The sequence below is a fragment of the Myotis nattereri genome (genome assembly GCF_964212035.1).
Source record: "Myotis nattereri genome assembly, chromosome: 2".
NCBI classification, from domain to species: Eukaryota; Metazoa; Chordata; class Mammalia; order Chiroptera; family Vespertilionidae; genus Myotis; species Myotis nattereri.
Window position 1 is genome coordinate 170774853 of NC_138076.1, and position 15357 is coordinate 170790209.

The following is a 15357-nucleotide window of genomic DNA, read 5'->3' on the forward strand; positions in this document are numbered from 1 at the left end:
AATCTTCCAATTTCTGAACATGGAATATTTATCCATTCATTTATACCTTCTTTGATTTCTTTTACCAAAGATTTGTAGTTTTGTTAGATTTACACCTAAATTTTTTTGGTGTTATTTTAAAAAGTAGTGTTGTTTTTATTTCAAATTGTTTATTACTGTTACATAGGGAAGCAATTGACTTTGACATATGGAAAAATTGTCCTTTGGCCCACTCACTCTCTAGGCTTTCTTTCCCAGGGCCAATAAGTCCTTCTTCCTGGACTCCCACTAGTATTCCCTGTTCATGCCCTACCACCCGCTCATATTCCAAAGATGTGGTCTTGGGACTGTCTGCTTCAGAATTACCTGGGCTGTTTGTTTGAAAGTGCAAGTCCTATATCATGAGTCAGTATCTTGAGGTTTGGGGTGTAGAATCTGTGAATATAACTCCCTCTTACTCCTATTCCACCACTACCATCACCATGGTCCTTATAGCCACTTAAATTTTATTGCCGCTACTCTTAGAGTAGACATTTAATAAACCACTAAGTTAAACTGAATGTGAGTGTATAGTCTGCAATTCAAAGATATCAACTAACTACCTATCATCACTGTGCTGTAAGGAACAAGAAATAAAAAAGATGTGATCCCTGCGCTCCGAACACTCACAATTTAGTAGGGGGAGGGGAGAATAAAACAACTAATCAAACTCAGATCATGTAGTGATATAGAAACAGGAATGATTACTTCTGATTAAGGGGACCAGGAAAGATTAATGGGAACAGTGAAATTTACCTTAAGCTTTGAAGAATGGAGAAAGAAAGGTGTGCATGAGAGAGAGGAAACACCAGGAGCAATAGCAATGACCTTGGCAGTGATTGGCATGTGTGTGTGGCAACTGTGGGAGAACTGGGAGGAGACAGTCCATTTGCACTTCAGCAAAACCCTAGGACACCAAAAGTAAACTGGTGCTAGTGTGTGACAGTCCTTGAATTCCAAATTAAAGAATTCAGTTTTATCCTATTAAAAAGAAAAGGGGGGGAAGAGAGTTATTGAAGGGTTCTGAACAGGGGGGTGACATGATTACCCTGGTGAAATATTATGGCAGAAGTGTTAGAGAATAAAACTCAAGATGAAAGAGTAGGAGGGCTGTGGTAGTAATCCATGTAATAGATAATGAAAAGCTAGTCTGGGTGGGTAGCCGTGGATACCTATTTGAAGTATTTTAGAAAGGTTTAGGTTTGCTGCCAGTTTCAATTTATTTTTTTAAAAAACTGAATAATGCCAAAGCTGATGCCAAGGCTTTGAGCCTGCATAAAGAGAACCAAATGCAAACAGACTTAAGCCAATTGGACAATGCACCCCTCTTCGGTGCTTGTATAGATAAATGTAGTCCCTAAAAGTTTGAGATGATGAGATGATGAAGGCTATATGATAAAGGTAGAGTGTTATAATAAAAGCAGGTCTTGAACCAAATTCTGCCACACACTTAGACACTTACTGAATTAAATATTTCCCAAACAGGTATAAAATGGTGCATTCAGTTTGACTTATAATCTTATTGACATCTCATTTCTCTGTTCTCTTAGGTGACTTACCGCAACTTGCATGAAATATACACCTGAGGCAGATTGAACAATATTTTAGAAGCAAGTTGTGGTAACCTTTGATCTGGTGGTTGGACTCAGAGAGTCCTCTAGGTATTAAGTCTTAAGTGGCTTCTTTAAGGGTAAAAGACTCATGATTTGCTAGGTTCTGGATTCTGGGTTCATGTAAAAATGGGAAGTATCTTTAAAATACCATCATAACTTGAATATCATTAATTTCACCAATAAGAGCTCATTTCTGGCATTCATTTATTAATATCAAATCAGAGATCAACTTATATAGGACGCTGTAGAAAGCACTTTGCAGTGGGGCTTTTCTGATCTAATGTTAAAACTTGCTAGCTGACCACCCTAGAAATGAGAGTTTCTATGAGGACAACTTACTACCCTAGAACATACATTAAATAAACATGCACACATTTGCATCCCTCTATGTTGAAGCACTTTGAAGTAAATTTTATATCTTGTAGCACCAAGTTCCGGAATACAAGAAGAGGAATGGTTTTGAGGAAGGAAGAGTAATTTGGTTATGTAAATCCCGACATTCTACAGAAATATAGAACTGTGCATAATAGGGGGATGTTTGACCATTAAAAACAATCTCTAATTTTGCTTAAATTCTTTGCCTTTCTTTGGTACCATGTAAAATTCTCTGCCAACAGAAGCAAAGAGCAAAAGCTAAAAGCAGTTTTCCACCAGCATTTTTCTTCTTAGAATTTGCATTTGAGAAAAATTGATTTTCCAAAAGGAGTAAAACAGTAAGATCATATCAGAGCAAAGACTGGCCAAAGAAACAACACATTCCAACATGTGTGAATTTTAAATGTGCTAATTCTCACAGAATACTGCAGGAAATGGAAGGCTATGATATGTTTGTAATCAAATTTGATTCAGTAGACTTAGACTTCCTCACCTTAAATTCTAAGAAATGCTGCAAGCAAGACTATATATATATATATATATTGTAGGACCATGGCAAAGTACCACAATAACATAGGCAAAAAAAAAAAAGACAGAATGACCTGCACCAGAAGCCACTCACTGATCTCTCCTTGTCATGTCTTCTGCTGTCCTCCCACCTCACTGACTGCAAGAAGTCTGGGTCTATAGCTCAGAATGGTGCAATATATGTAGCTATATATCTATAAATTTACATATTAATTTACATATCTCTAAATTAAACTGTCCCTCATTTGAATTTGCCTATATCCCTTATTGGTTCTGCAACATTGTCCAAGTTCCTGAACTTCACTTGGACTCAGGTTTTAATTTGTAAAAAAGGAGATAGTAGTGTCTATCACACACTCTACATAGGGATCAAATGGCCTAATGTGTATAAAATGTTTAGCAAAGGGCCTGGCACACAGTAATGTACTTAATACTTGTTAACTGTTACCATCGCAGTGCAATAAGGGGGAGTCTGAACTCAAAATTATTGTGGCAAGAGAGTTGGCTTTTGTATTTTCTTAGTTGGGTAGAGCCCTCAATTTACCTTGTAGCAGGTCTTCAGTGTTTAGGTAAGATTTGAATAGTCCTTTTAGGTAAAGTTAAGGCTGATTTCCATTGAGGTAGAAGGAATAGGACATTTGGTGGCATGAGGAGGGAAATCCCTCTCAACAACCCTTGGGATGTAGAATAGACTAAACATGGGGCGAAGACGCCTCCCAGAGGAAGAGAGATATCACTCTGTTGAGGTTCAGTATTAGCAGAAACTCTATGATGGGTTCCCATGATTTCACTTTGTCACTTGGCAGGAAGAAATAATTGGTTATTGGTAAGTTATTGTTAAACTAAAATTAAAAAGCCAAAATAAGCAAGCTTATTGGGATCAGAATGAATGCAATTTTGAGAGCACAGATTGAGGCTAAAACCCAAATCCCAAATAGCGCCACAATTACAGGGTGAAGGCAAGGGATTTATGAGAAAAGGAAGGGAATAATTACACAAACAGAAAAAAGAAATTTCTATGGGTGCTGACAAATTGAGTGACTCCTTAGCTATACATGCCTGGTTACTGATTCTGTCTTCAGTTCTTGTTGTCAGGATGTCTCCTTACAGTTTGTAAGACAATGTTGGTTCAGCCCAGTCCAAAGGTTATTTTGCCCAAGTCCAAACCTTCCAAAGGTTCTAGGAGCAAGATGTGTTAGTAATTCTGCTGGAATAGCTGCTCTGGCTTTATTTTACAATAGTTGCATTTACGTCAACTTTCCATAGTCCCTAAGGGGCATGCACCATATAGAAATGGAGATTGTAGGCTCAACACAAAGATTAAAGTTGATTTTGAGACAGGACTGCTTTCAGGCCATGTGACACCAAGACCAAAAGACTGTCAAGACCCAGTACCCTACCCACTGAATTATGCTTTGTATAAAGAACGGCCCTGCATATAAGGATAAACTAAGACACCTTCTCATTGGGAATTGAAGGGTGGGCCATTCCCCTTAAGGTACACTTTAAGGGCTATAAATTCTAAAGAGTGTCATCTCATCAATATGAAACAACCCATGTCATTAAGACAGACCAATTTCCAACACAACTACATATGGCAATGAAGGAATCAATAATGATAATGGACTAGGCCGACTTACCCCTTCTCTCAAATGCATGGAGCTGAATGGCCTCTTGGGTGAACAATTGAAGTGAAAAGACCTCAGGGAGGTCTGGATAATTTGGGCAAGCAAGTTTTAAGAGATAAATTTTGAAAATAAAAGGGATAAAACCATATATCGTGTAAAGCTATCTCACCACTTACATTGTCACCAACCATCCATCCATCCATCCATCCATCCATCCATCCATCCATCATCCATCCATCCATCATCCATCCATCCAGTACATATTTATTAAAGGTGCTATTTAAAATAGAGAAATTTATAAGACATGATTTAGCCACAAAGGGAGAAAGAGCCCATGAACCAAATGTGCTTCATGGGGAACATTTGAAGGAATATCATTACATTTAATTTTTCACCACTTTGTCAATGAAACATTATAAACTCAGAAAATCCAATCATCACCTTACCACATATGCAAAAATGTTTCACTGTGTGTGTGTGTGTGTGTGTGTGTGTGTGTGTGTGTGTGTGTGTTTACACAGGCATTTTTGTTTACAGATTGTTAGAATGACCAAGTACTTATTCCAGTCTTTGCTTGGTTTAGTACAGTGACTGCTATTTTGGTGTGAAAATTGGATTTGCAAAACAAAATAAAACAAACGCCCCCTGACACACTGCTTGGAAAGGAAAGCCTCAGAAAGCATGCCCTGGTGTCTCCCTCATCTGCCTTTGGAGACAGTTCAATATCAGATCTGGCTCCCATGGAAGCACTGCTTGTCCTTTCTCCTGATGACCACACTGGAAGAGGCACTGATGAAATTGCTTGCATAACCCCAAGGAGTGCATATCTGTCCACAGCCATAGCAACCCTTAGGATTCTAGAACAAATGAATTCCCACCTGTCACGAATTATCAGATATTTCTGCATTTATTCAACACAGGATATGTTATTAATAGTGCAGTAAAAACAGGACTGCATCTGTGGATCTATTTTTGTTCCTTTACTAATCTTCCATATTTTGCTTTTTGGTCTCACGAGGCTGGAATAAACATGTATTTTATATGAAAAAAAGACATCTGATCCAATATTCCTTAATTAAGGTAATCTTTTTAAGAGCAACCCAATATCCTTAGAAAATCTTTGAGGACCTTGGCATAATGAGGAAAGGGCTCACTGCAGTTATTTAAAAATTTCTATTTTTAGCAGCATCGCCCTGAAGTATTTTATTCAGCTGCCAGGGAGGCAGGTATCCCCATAGCGTCTGGACAGCTCCAAAGCTCACAGAATGATGGTGGAGAGGTCAGGATGACAGATTGTTTTTGCTGTCTTAATGAGCACAATGAAGGGATTTTGCTGAAAAATCCCTCTGAATTATGACAGACAAAACATCTTCCCCAATGTGATATGTTTTCAGTAGGCAGCTCTAGTTTCTTCAAATAGAGACTGCTTAGCCAGCATACCTGTTCAAGTTTATTCCTAGTTAATTTTTTGCCTTGATGACTCAACCTCAACAATTCCCTGAAAACACAAACATAGGAGCTAGAGAGCAAAGGCAGGCTATGCCATACATTTTTTTTTTCACCTGGGGTAATCAATGATAGAGGCTGACATCAATTGCTGAGTCATTTTGTGTACTTGGCTTAATTCATCCCTCATAGTGAATGCTTTCTTATGGGTGTTAACATATGATACAAAGACCTTCACACTTTATGATCACTCCCCTTATGTTCATTCATATGCTCCCACAACCCTGACTAGTCTGCCAGGCTACTTGCCAGTGTCATAAATCCATATGTATTGTAACCTTGGGTTACTTTTCTTTCTACATAATGTATATGACCAGGTAAACCAAGCAACCTCTGGCCACTGGGAAGAATTTCTCTTTCCAATGTCTTTCAATACCTCCCTGAATGAGACATAGTAGAGTTGCTGTCCACTTTCACCTGGCACCCATATATCAAGGCAAGCTATCCATAAACCCAGCTTTTTTTTTTCCCCCTGTTAATTTTGGATCTGTTATACATTCACAGGTATGAATTGAGGGAAGTATCCTATCTAATAAAGAGGAAATATGCAAATTGACCATCACGCTGTCACAAAGATGGTGGCACCCACAGCAGAGGCAAGGTTTCCTTAACACAAGATGGCTGCGCCCACAGTGGAGGCTGAGTTCCCATAAAGAGCCTTAAGAGCAATCAGCAGGTACCTGAGGCTGCGCCCCCCGGCCCAGTGGGGCTTGACAGGGGACCTGAGGCTGTGCACCCCACCTGGGAGAGCTTGACAAGGGTGGGGACAGACGGGTCTGGATCTCACCTAATGGGGGCGGAGCTGGCTGGGTCTGGGTCTCGTGCAATTTTGAGGTGCCATGGATGGGCCGCAACTTGACTCTGGGTCCTGTGGCATGCCCCAAATTCTGAAAGGAGGAAGATTTTCATATACATTTTACAAATTTTCTTTCATCTTTGACACTTCTATTATAGAGAATGGGCAAATAGCAATATTAAAATATTTCCTCTAATTAATCCCCTTTTAATGTGCACGAATTTTGTGCACCGGGCCATAAGTACTATTATAATAGAGGTGGATGCTATCTTAGTCAGTGCAGGTTGCTGTAACAAAAATACCATAGACTGGCTGAAAACAATAAACTTCCTTTCTCACATCTCTGGCAGCTAAAAAGTTCAAAATAAATGTACCAATGGATTTGGTGTCTGGTGAGTTTAATGTGAAATGCTTCCACATTGGTTCACAGACACCCATTTTCATGCCATGTCTGCATGTGTTGGAGAGATTGGCTCTATCTTTCTGTAAGGGCACCTATTCCATCTACTCCCCAAACCTCATCCAAAGCTTATTACCTCCCAAAGGCCCTACCTCCAAATATCATCACATAGGCTTCAACATATAAATTTTGGGAGGATACAAACATTTAGTCCAAAGAAGATACCATGGGCTAGGTGTGGGGGGTCTGGCCTACCTACTTGTGCTCTCTGTTCCTGCTTGTGTTTAGTACCAGATGTACTGCTTGCTTCTTACATGACTGTTACTAGGTCTACCAATGTTATGCCTGGGATTGACAGAATCCAGACCATAATGAGCCATTGGGATGCATGGTCATGTGGTGTTTCATCTCTACCAGGACCAAGTACCACATCAGAAGTTGTTTTTCAGAAAGCATGTAATTCTGCTGCAGATGTCATGGCCTTACTCCAGAAACCTGGGTGCCTGTGTTGTGATTCTCTCAGTGGGGCATGGCACAGATCCACTGAGCCTTTTTTTTTTTTTCCTTCTCACCACTGATATTCCCAACACTATAGAGTCTGCTCATCTTATGTCCCAGGTGGTGGCAGAGTTGCTTGCCTCTCATCTGAATCTCCTGCACAGTCCTCTCCTGCTCTAGGCTTACCTCCACCTGAACCTGGGAGCCTTTCACATTGCCTGGTATAGGGACTGAGGCTGTATTTCTATATTTGGAATGCAGCCCACTAGGCATTGAGTTTCTTCTTTGTGTTAGGAGGTGCAAGACAGACTAAATTGGAGGGGAATTCTCGAATGTTTTCAGCCACTGGGCTTCCAAAGATATTATGAATGTGTCGGGTCCTGAATTTTCTCAGGTCCCAGATCCTACTCTTTGGGGCATATTTCACTAACCAAGCTCTCCTGTATACTAGCCATCTCTTGCTCATTCACTCCCATAAACACAATATCATTGGTAAAACTAATCAAAGTCAAGTTCTATAGGATGATCCAGATTTCCTTAAACTATGCTTCAACTAAGGGCAGGAAAATTATCCTTGGGTAACATTATAAATAAATATTTTTTCTCTGACCCATGTGAATGCAAATGGCTTCTGATACTCTTTTCTGATTGAGATAGAAAAGCATGTATCTGTGCTGCTTCAGGAAGGGTGTGTCCCTGGGGAAGGTGGCTCTGCAGCTGAGGCCGATCATGAGGAGCTGACAGCTAGAGGTGTCCACTGAGTATATCCCACACAGGTAGGCAGCTGGGCAGCAAGTTCTCCCTGGGGCATCTGAGCAGCACATTACCAAGTTCACCATAAGTCAGTAAAAGGCTTTTTACTGGTTTGTTTGTTTGTTTGTTTGTTTACAACTAGTTGCAGAATGGAGATGATTCTTCTTTTTTTTTTTCTTAAAAAAGAGTGGACTGATGGGGAACCAAGATGGCAGCATAGGTAAACACCTGTAATTGCTGCCTCCCACAATCACATCAAAATTACAACTAAAATACAGAACAACTATCATCCAGAACCACAGAAAAGCTGGCTGAGTAGAAGTACTACAACTAGAGAGGTAAAGAAGAAAGCGTATTGAGACTGGTAGGAGGTGCGAAGGTGCGGAATGGGCTGGTCTGGCACCCAGGTGTGCAGCTTTTTTAATCGGGAGGGAGATCACCTCTTTGGAGGAGCAAGGAGTCCAAGCCCCACAGCAGACCCCCAGCCCACAAGGGAGTACCCATAGGACTGTCCACTGATTTCTCAACAGAAACTATGTAGGCCAGAAGGGAGTGGCAAGAAATATTCAAAGTGATAAGTAGAAAGAACCTACAACCAAGAGTACTCTACTCAGCAAAGCTATCATTTAGAATTGAAGGTCAGATAAAGAGCTTCACAGACAAGAAAAAGATAAAGGAGTTCATTACCACCAAACCAGTATTATAGGAAATGCTGAAGGGCATTCTTTAAGAAGAGGAAGAAGAAGAAAAAGGTAAAAATAAAAAATTATGAACAACAAAGTGACAATACATTTCTATCAACAAGTGAATCTAAAAATCAAATGAATAAAAAAATCTGATGAACAGAATAAGCTGGTGAATAGAATAAAATCAGGGGCATGGAAATGGAACAGTCTGATGATTCTCAGAGGGAAGGGGGTGAGGAGGGTAAGGGAAGAGATTAGACAAAGATCTTATATGCATGTATGCAGTACCTATGGACACAGACAATAGGGTAGCAAGGGCCTGGGGTGGGGTGAGAACCAGGTGGAGGGGAGCTGGGCGGATGGGGGTGGAAGGGACATCTGTAATAATCTCAACAATAAAGCTAAAAAAGTATATTTAAAAATTTGAAAAAAAAAGAGTGGACCAAAGCCAGAACTAAGACACATGATAGCTTTCCTACTTTGTATAGTTATCTATGTATGTAAACCCAGACATCTACCACTTTTGAGGAATGCTACATATTTCACTATATTATATGCATTGAAATCTTTGGTATCTTTCAGTCCTTGTAAAGGTCTGAGTTATAAAAGTGCCTCCTCCGGGGCCCTTAACATGGATGGTCCATCATAATGGGTCACTATTTCCCTGCTGCCTAGGTAAGTGCACAAAAAAAGAATCCTCGTTCAAGCAGGTCATTTTGGTGTGTCATCCTCACACAAGTAAGTGGTGAGTAATGTTGGCCAGTTGTGGAGAGGAAACCTAAAGAGAGCAAAGTCAAGGATAAATTGATTTCATCATCTTGTTGTACTGGTGGCATCCATTGTCGGAGTGATTATTAAAACACTGCTACATCAATGACACCATTTCTTACTTGAAATTTTTTAGAAGTTTCCTATTATCTTCAGAAGGAAGTGCAAACTCCTCAACATGGTCAACAAGGCCCAAATATGCTCTGACCCCTGCCCACCATCTGAGAAAGTTGCTAGCAGCGGTTCTCACCCTGTGGGTCACAACCATCGGAAAACACATATAGCATATCAGATATTAACATTATGATTCATAACAGTAGGAAAAAATTACAGTTATGAAGTAGCAACGAAAATAATTTTATGGTTGGGGGTCACCACAACATGAGGAACTGTATTAAAGGGTTGTGGCATTAGGAAGGTTGAGAACCACTGTATCTCAACCAGCTAGAGTTAAAGAGGAGCCTTGGAAAAAAGTAGAAAGTAAAAAGTAAAAAGTAGAAAGATATACTTTAAGTACATGATAACAAAAATTATCACTTATAGTTATGAGAATTAGCGCAGCACTGGTTGAGTACCTCACTTGGTTAGAATGTTGTCCCGATGTGCCAAGGTTGTGGCTTCCATTCCTGGTCAGGGCACTTACAAGAATCAACCAATGAGCTGGTCAGTCCCCCAACTTGGGCCGTGCCTGTGTTCCCCTGGGCCTCTCCCCGGACTGCCTCCTGCTTCAAACTGGTTGGGTTCCTCTGAAACCATGACAACACCCTGACAGCTTGAGCAGTGTCTTCTGCCACCCTGATAGTGGATCTCTCGGATAAAGAGTATTTTCTGCCTTCTTCACAGCCACTCCCTGACCCTTTCAAATGGATGAACCATGCAGGGAAAATAAGCTCCTGGTCCTGGCTTCTGTTTTCCTCAATGTCCAGATTTATTGCCCTTTTCTTTGGGGCTTGGCTATGACACATATTTAAACCCTTAGGTTTAAAAAAAAAAATCTTCTATGCTCTGTCCTTTAGAAAGGACAACAGGGAGTGGGGCTTGGGTGGGGGTGGGGAGTAGGAAAATGTCTTACGTTCACTGCCTTGGGGTAAGAGGTGACTGATGCTAGAATGCCAAGGAGGCAGGAAGAGAGGACATGAGACACATCCCCCTGCTGTTTTCTCTCCCCCTCAGCCTCATCCTGTGCTGGATCCCAGGCTGGCGAGGCTGGCTGGATGCTCTCCCTTAGACCCCACACTACTGACTCACTTAGGGCTGTGTGCCAGTTTCTTCTTCCAGCCCATACAAAACTAATCAGATTAATGGCTGCTGCGGCTGGTTTTCATCAAATGCCATCAAAATAGAACTCTTTCATGAATAATTCTAAACACCGACTCAAAGCAATTGATTATGGTACAAGAACTACATATTTCAAATGGGAGGAATAATGGGTGTTTGCAACATGTAAATAAGCTTCTGAGACACAAGTTGGAAGGATGCAGCTGGAATCGCAGTACTTTTGAGTTTCAGAGCCTCTGACTTGGTTTTATTTTCTAATTTTGGTTTCCAGAGCACAACGTGTGAAATCCTATTAACCTGTTTCCTCCTCTTCCACTTTGTCTAGTCCTGCTGGTGGGTTCCCTGAGTCACTTACACAGCGTCATCTGCTCACAGTTGTGTAGAATGGGGTAGGATATTTCCTTTCTTCTAAAAGAGCAGCATCTTAGGATGTAACTGTGTTCCCAGTCAATCCTAATCAACTCAGCCCAGCAAATCCGCAATAGAAGAAACTGACTAGTCAGGTGAGGAGAGAGCACCACCGTCTCAGGAATGAGACCAGTGAACTTCCAGCTGCTACTCTGATTTGCTGCTCTTTGTTTTCATTGCTTCTCACGCTTCGTCCTGGTTTGACTCCTAGTACCTATCTTGAGCCTTCCTTAACTGAGGAAGAGTTTGTACACACTTTTCTGGCTCAACTGTGACATCCCCTGCCCTTTTTAATTTATTTTTATTGTTGAAAGTATTATGGATGTCCCTCCTTTTTCTCCCATTGATCCCCTCCATCCTGCTTCCAGCTCCTCCCCAGGCCTTCACCATATTATTGTCTGTGTCCGTGGGTTATGCATATATGCATGTAAGCTCTTTGGTGATATTCCATTATTTTAAATATATATATTTTATTGATTTCAGAGAGGAAGGGAAAGAGAAAGAGAGATAGAAATATCAATGATGAGAGAGAATCACTGATCAGCTGCCTCCTGCATGCCCCACACTGGGGATTGAGCCCACAGTCTGGGCATGTGCCCTGACCAGGAATTGAACCATGACCTCCTGGTTCATAGGTTGATGATGCTCAACCACTGAGCCATGCCTGCCTGGTCCCTTTTAATTAGAGTTTTAAAATTTGCTATCCTTACCCCTGGTGATGGTGATCAACTTGAATGGGCCATGGGTACCCAGGTTAAACATTGTATCTGGGTGTGTCTGTGAGAATGTTTCTAGCTGAGATTATTGCTTGAATTGGTAGATTGTCCTCCCCAAAGTGGTTGGGTAGAGAACAGAAGGCAGAGAAAGGAGAAATTCCTCCCCCTTTTCCCACCTCACTGATTGAGCTGGAACATCTTAGCTTACCTTCTCCTGCTGCTGGGACTGGGATTTGTGCCTTTGGCTCCCTCGGTTCTCAGGCCTTGGGACTTAGACTGAATTATACCAATACTTTCCTGGGTCTCCAGCTTGCAGAGGCCAGATGTGGGACTTCTTTGCCTCCATTGTGCCGTAAAACCTGGCTGGCTATATATTTTGTAAATGCTCATTTGACTAGAAATCCTGCAAACTGTTCCTTGTGCGTGGTGGGCACAGAGCTGACTGACAATTTTCTTTGCAGTTTGTCAGGCACTGCAGCAGAGTCTGGTCAATGGAATGCAGAAAGTGAGGTATGCCATTTCCATGTCTGCTCCCCAAACCCTCTACAGAATCTCCTTTAACCTTCTCTCTTTCCTCACCAGCCAAAGACACACAAGCACTTGTTGGAATATGTCTGAATTACCACATTGCTGAATGGAAGGCCACCCAGTGGATATCCAATTCAATTGCAACATGAGAAATGAACTTTTATTGGTAAGCCATTGGGAATTTGGAGTTGTGCACACTCATTAAAAACCACTGGTCAACAATAAGTGGCCATGAGAAAGTTAAATGATGTGATCATATTCAGACTCTAGAAAGACTGTCTGGTAAAGGTGTGGAAAATGGATAGCAATGGACAAAGTGAGAGTTAGGTAGACACATTGCAAGTATTCCAGCAAGAGATGATGAGATCACTGTATGGTAGGAAGTGATCATGACAGAGAGACTAAATAAATACAATCTATTCCCACTGGAGACTACTGCGATATGTAAATGACAGAGCCTTATAATTTTCTGACATATTTGAAGCTCTAAAGATTGATCTGCAAACTCAAAGGTAATTTTATGTAATTTCATCGTTATCAAATCTAAATAGTAATTGTTAGAGTGGTCTTTCTTGACTTGGCCATTCTCTTTCTTTCATCTTATACATTTTGTTTCAGTAGAGTGACAACTTTTAATCTTCACTTGAGGATGTGTTTATTGATTTTTAGAGAGAGAGGAAGGGGCATAGAGAGAGAGAAATATTGATCTGTTACCTCCCATATATCCCCCAACCATGGATTGAACCTGCAACCTAGGCATGTGCTCTATCCGGGAATCAAACCTACAACCTTTTGGCGTATGGGACTACACTCCAACCAACTGAGTCACCAGGTCAGGGCAAGAGTGATGAATTTTAAATTGCAGTTAGGTTTAAGTCAACTGGACTGTCTAGTTAAAATAAAGTATCCTGTAAGGCACCATGCTTGGCCGAGGAGTTGCCTTGAATCCATGAATACTACACTAAGGTGGCTCCTCCTAAAAGGCTGGGCTGGGTCACATGCTGATTCACAAATGGTGTCCTCGCTGCATCCAAACACAGCCCAGGGCTCCTGAAGTGAAGGCTCAGGTGTGTGGGTCGGCTCTTGTTTAAATGCTGAGGACATCAGTACTCTCTCTTTGGAATTTATGAAAGGCGGTGGATTACTGGCATGATGTGAAAGTTCTGATGAGAGAAGCTGGTAGAGAATCATAAGAGGAAGGCAATAATTTAAGAACTCCTCGATAAATAAGCCCAGCCCAGCAGTTCGAGGATTACAGCCATTGATTTTTAGGCAATTTAGACACTTGCTTTAAACTAGGGGATCTGAACTTCTGTGAAAAGTGAAAAGGAATTATACTGCGACTTGTAGAGTTAAAACAACTGCAGGGAGACAGAAAACTGGGAGCAAACAGCCCAACCACGTTCAATGGCAGCATCAGCCAGGAGCTGAAAGGTGGGCGCTGGAGAGGACTGGAGCCCACACCTCACATCTGCACAGCTTGCTGCTGTGCAAAGAATGCTTTCACATACAGTTGATTCTCTTCAAAGCTCTGCGAGGTAGTCTCATTTGGGGGGATGAGGTACTAAGGCTCATAGTGCTCAAGAGCCATGTCTTCAAGGTCAGTGCTTGTCCTATCCCAGTACAGCTCTCTCACCTTGGTAAAGATTGTTTAAATGGGAGATATCTGTAATATTATCAACAATAAAAAGCACATTAAAAATGTTGAAGGGTATTCTTTAAGAAGAGGAAGAAAAAAGAAGAAGATAAAAAATATGAACCATAAAATGGTAATAAATACATATCTATCAACAATTGAATCTAAAAATCAAAATAAATGAACAAGGAATCTAACAAAATAAACTGATAAATGAACAAAATAAACTGATAAATAAAATAAAATGGAAACATGGAACAGATTGATGAATCTCAGAAGGAAGCAGGGAGGGAGATGCAGAAAGAGGTTAACCAAAGATCTTATATGCATGTATGCATTACCTATGTACACAGACAACAGGGTGGTTAAGGCCTGGGCAGGGTGGGAACCAGGTGAAGGGGGGCAATAGGGGAAAAGGGGGACATCTGTAATACTCTCAACAATAAAGATTTTAAAAAACCCAAAAATACATTTTGGATGGTCATTTTAAAATAGAGCTGTTTCTAGAGCCTATATTTAAATTATGCCCTCTAAAACCAGCCATTTGCTAATCATTCTTTTTCTTGCTTTAATATTTGTAACTACCTATTCCTCTCCTGACATGTGTCTGGGGGTGTATTTAGAACATGCAGAGATCCATCCTTTTCCCTCCCCTAGGAAAGTAAAATCATGAAAGAAACCAATTCCATTGCTGAAAATTGTATTAAGACAAATCTGTGTTGCGGTTTTATAAATGTAGCTTAAATAAGGACACCTGCCAATGAACCGAATGCTTCTGCAGTTTAATTCAAACTTATCTGTTTCAATCATATGATTTACCTTGTAAATTGCATCCAGACAGCTGTTGGAAATTATTTAACTTAGTTAGGTTCCTGAGAGATGTGAATTATTGCATCTCAAGCATCTGAAGGTTTTATAACTGTTCCTCATCAAAGATCCTGTTTAAGATGGATTCTCTAGTGTGGATGGATGTTTATGAGTTTGTAATGGAAAATAAATGGAACTTTAGAGTAGACCAACCTGGGTTCAAACCTCAACTCTGCATTTGCCACTCTTGTGAGCTTGGGCAAGTTGATAAACCTCTCTGACCCTCAGTTTCATTGCCAGTAAAGTAAAATTAGCCATACTTACCTTCAATGCTTAATGTGAGGATTAAATGAAATAATTTATTTGTCCATAGAAATACTCAAAATGCTAATGTTATCAATATGAGGATTGATAC